Source organism: Penaeus vannamei, chromosome 3, assembly GCF_042767895.1.
Source record: "Penaeus vannamei isolate JL-2024 chromosome 3, ASM4276789v1, whole genome shotgun sequence".
Classification (NCBI taxonomy): Eukaryota; Metazoa; Arthropoda; class Malacostraca; order Decapoda; family Penaeidae; genus Penaeus; species Penaeus vannamei.
Window position 1 is genome coordinate 16,144,404 of NC_091551.1, and position 5,000 is coordinate 16,149,403.

A 5,000-nucleotide genomic window follows, 5' to 3' on the forward strand; every position below is an offset into this window, starting at 1 on the left:
CGTGAACCTCCCTTTCCCCTTCCTTTCCCTTCCCTATCCCTTTTCCCCTTCCCCTCCCCACCCCATCCCTTTCCCCCTTCCCCTCCCCACCCCATCCCTTTCACCCTTCCCCTCCCCACCCCACCCCTTTCCCCTCCCCCCATCCCTTCCTCATTCCCCGTCTTTTTCTATCTCCCTTTCCTCCTTTCCTTTTCCCTTTCCCCCTTCCCCTTTCTCTCTCCCCTCTCTCTTACCCTTCTCCTCCTTCTTCCTCACTCATTTCCCTCTCCCCCTTTCCCTTCTCCCTTCCCCTTCTCTTCCCCTCCCCCCCCTTCCCCGTTTTCCCTCCCCTTCTCCTTCTACTTCCCCCTTCCCCTTCTCCCCCCCCTTCCCCTTCCCCTTCCCTCTTTCCCCTTCCCTTCCCCCTTCCCCTCCCCATCCCCCCTACCCCTTCCCCCTCCCCTTTCCCCCTCTTCCCCCTTCTCCTCTTCTCCCCTTCCCCTTCTCCCGAAATACCTGAAGCCGTAATCTTCCTTTCTCGTCTTCGTTAAGCTGGCGATTAGACATCTGTCCTTCTGCGCGTGTCTAAAGTGGGTATTTAGTGACTCTCTGTGTCGACGGTCACTTCAGAAGCTCCGGTGACCCAGTTCTTGCTTTGGGAGATCCGAATCTGGCCTCTTGTGTTGGTTCTGTTATCGGGTATTTGCATTTTCTATTTTTCTTTTTCTTCTTCTTCTTTTTTCTTCTTTATTTTGGTTTTGTTTGGTTTGGTTCATGGTCGGTTCTTTATATTTTTTCTCTTCTCTGTTTTCCTCCTCCTCTCGCTTTGCTTCTTCATCTACTTCTTTATCCTTTGCCTTTTCCTCCTTCCTTCGTTCTTCCTTTCTTTCTTTTTCCCTTTCCCTTCCTTCCTCCGGCCCTTCCCTCCTTTGACACGTATCCTCTCCACCAGTCCCTCCTCCTCCTTACCTCTTCCTCCCCTTCCCTCTCTCTCGCCATTCCTCTCTTTCCCTTTCCCTCCCCTTCTTCCATCACTCCTCTTCCCGCACCCCACCCCTTCCATCCTCCTCCTCCTCCTTATCCCTCCCTCGTTCCCTACCACTCCCTCCTCTCTACCCCTCCTGCTCTTCCCATCCCTCCCTCCTCACTAATCCTCCTCCCTCTTCTCTACCCCTCCCTCCCTCCTCCATACCCCTCCCTCCTCTCTCTTCCTTACTTCTCCCTCTCCATCTTTCCCTCCTCCCCCTCTCCCCTCTTCCCTCCTCCCTCCTCTCTACCACTCCCTCCTCCTCATCTTTCCCTCCTCTTTCCTTTTCCCTCTCTCAATCCTTCCCTTCTCTCCACCACTCCCTCTTCCCCCTTTCCCCTTTTCCCTTCCCTTCTCCCCATCCTTCCCTCCCTACCACTCCCTCCCCCTTTCCTTTCTTCTCTCCTCCTCCCCACTCCCCATCCTTCCCTCCCTACCACTCCTCCCTCCCTCACGTCTTGGCATTCGCGCCCCAGCACTTCCCATAATTAGCCGGTACCTGTGTCGAATACCTGTCAATATACTCTCACTCAGGAAGGCCTGGTCTACGTAATACCACGCCAGGTATTAGTGTCCAATTATCCTCGGTGGCGCTCTCGTGTCCTTATCTCCTCGCCTCTTGCCCTCTCCTCGCCCCCCTTCCTTCGCCTCCTCCGTTATCTCACTTTCTGCGAGTGTGTTTTATCCCTTTGGTGGGGTGGGGTGGGGTGTTGTGGGGGGGGTGTATTGGACGCCGTGTGGTATTCGTCGTTGTCATTCGCTTTCTCTATCTCTATCTATCTATCTATCTATCTTTCACTCTCTCTCTATTTTTCTCTTTCTCTTTCTCTTTCTCTTTCTCTCTCTCTCTCTCTCTCTCTCTCTCTCTCTCTCTCTCTCTCTCTCTCTCTCTCTCTCTCTCTCTCTCTCTCTCTCTCTCTCTCTCTCTTTCTCGCTCTCGCTCTCTCTCTCTCTCTCTCTCTCTCTTTCTCTTTCTCTTTCTCTTTCTCTTTCTCTTTCTCTTTCTCTTTCTCTCTCTCTCTCTCTCTCTCTCGCGTCATGTTTAAGATAAAGAAAGATTTTTTACTTTACCTTATATAAATTTTATGAAGATTTGACTTTCCTTGTTTAATGATTATGGTAGTGATGAAAGTTATTGTTGTAAATGCATATACTAATAAAAATCATTATGATTCTCATATCAATGATAATGATAGATTTTAACAACAGCAATAATTATTATTATTGTTGGTAGTAATAATAATGATTATGAGAATAATCATGATTAAAGCATTGATGTTATTGATAACAAATACAGTAATAAAGGTAATGATGTTCGAAAATTAAATGACATTTATGATGATATTAACAGTTATTATGATGGCAATGGTAATAAGGAAACTGAATAAACAGCAATCATAGAAATGTGATTGATGATTACCATTTAGATAATCACTGACAATAACACTCATGATAATAAAAATGTTACTGATGATAAGGATATGAATAATGCTAAAACTAAAGATAATGATAATCATGATATCAACAATAGTAAGATTAAACAACAATGACAAAATAACGATGCAAACAAATCTAATAAAGAAATCCTTAAGGTAAAAGTAAAAGAAAAATGAGGATAAAACATATACCTTTCTCTCGTCCCTAACAAGAATCGCAACAAATTATCCACTGGCCGCTAATAACTTAATCACCCTTGCAGTCCCCCCCTTACTGCCCCATCAAAGAAAACGGGTTAGAGAAGGCGGTTGGCTGCTTGGCGGAATCACAACGTGCTGCCATCTATTGCTGGTGCTCGTGTTGATGTCGTGCGCTTGTGGACTCATTTGGTGAATGGTGCAGGAGGGAAGGTCTTTTTTGGTTCTTCCTCATTTCTTTTGTTTTATTTCTCTCTTTCTTTATTTCTAATTTTCTTATTATTTAGTTTTTTACAGAGCTTTGTGTTGGTCTACTCTGAATCGCCCATTAAAAAAATGCAACAGTCAGTTTTGAATAGGATAGGCATGCTGCCATATGCTGCCATTTCACAAACTTTACATAATATAACTAAATATAACAAAAACACTGTGATCAGAAATGTTTCTTATACAAACAAAAAATATATAAACAAAACGGCAAAGCACGCCCCAGAATTTGAAAAGGTCATTCTGGCGGCCTATCACGTTATATCCGATTCGTCACAACGATTTTTTTCTTCTTCAGACTTCGAACAATTTGAACCTTTTAGCACTATGAGATTAAAGGCGATGCCATCTCCGCAGAGCAAAAGGCCAAGAGATTATCGTGCTGTCATTCACAGAAGTATAAATTACGGTAGAATTATGGAAATAAGTTTCGACGTCACAACCTGGATTTAAGACCGCCAAGGAGAAAATGTTCGAGTTGAGGTTTTAAAGGTCGTGAATCACTGTCAGTTTACATTTCTCTTATAAAACCAGCTTAGGTCCCATTCTCTTTGGATGGGAGTGTGATTTCCATGTGATTTCTGGGTTACTGGCCATAAATCACTGTCCGGTACCTTTGTTTTTGTGTCCGTCTTCAAGTTCTGCTTCAATGTGTTGTATCTCGTGAAGAAATATTTATGGTTTGGAAGAAAGACATTCTCTCTCTCTCTCTCTCTCTCTCTCTCTCTCTCTCTCTCTCTCTCTCTCTCTCTCTCTCTCTCTCTCTCTCTCTCTCTCTCTCTCTCCCGCCCTCCCTCCCTCCCTCCCTCCCTCCCTCCCTCTCTCCCTCTCTCCCTCCCTCTCGCATTTCCCTCTCTCATCTCCCCCTCTCATCTCCCTCTCTTCTCCACCTTCTCTTCCATCTCTCCTTCCATCCCTTCTTTCTCTCTTAATCTCCCTTTCCCACCCCCTTTTCCTCTGCCTCTCCCTCTCCCTCTCTTTCCATCCGAACGCCTCCTCCACGCACAGTTTTCCAAAACCTTCCCAGCTGTGGTGTAATCCCCTAGTGACGTCATGGTTATCATATCACACTTAGATCAGTCTCCCACACCCTGAAGATTTCCCTCTCCTCAAATCAGTGTGATCCTCACCCTAGAAACCCAATTCTCCTTCCTGAAACATCTTTCGCTCCTCTTTCGCTCGATCTTTTATCTCTTCCTGTTTCTTTCTCTTTCTCGTTTCTTTTTCTCTTTCTTTCTCTTTCTTTTTCTTTCTTTTTCTTTCTTTTTCTTTCTCTCTCTCTCTCTCTCTCTCATTCTCTCTCTCTCTCTCTCTCTCTCTCTCTCTCTCTCTCTCTCTCTCTCTCTCTCGCTCTCTTTCCCTCTCCCTCTCCTTCTGTGTGTGTGTGTGTGTGTATGTGTGTGTGTGTGTGCGTGCTAGTGTGTGTGTGTGTATGTGTGTGTGTGTGTGCGAGTGTGTGTACATGTGTGTGTGCGTGTGCGTGTGCGCGCGCGTGTATGTAAGTCCCTTTCGCTCTCGTTTTAGAGATAAGCGACCTCCTTTGGATGGTCGTTCACACCTAATTGGGCTTCATCGGAGGCGGAATGTTATCTCGGGGCGTTTTGTGTTTTAGGGGTTTACTTTAAAAGTTTTTTGGAGTGTAATTGGGGCTCGGAATGAGCTAAATACAGAGATTTTTTACTAATGGGATTCTCTCTCTGTCTCTCTCTGTCTCTCTCTCTCTCTCTCTCTCTCTCTCTCTCTCTCTCTCTCTTATATATTATGTCATATATATATATATATATACATATATACTTTCTCGGCATATATATATATATATATATATATATATATATATATATATATATACATATATATGTGTGTGGGTGTGTATGTACATACATATACATACATATGTATATGTGTATATATATATATACATATATACATATATATATACATATATATATATACATACATATATATATATATATATATATATATATATATATATATATATATATATATATATACGCTGCATATACTTACGAATGTACTGTATATACAGTTTATACATACATATGTATTGTTTTTTTCATTTATACTGCATATGG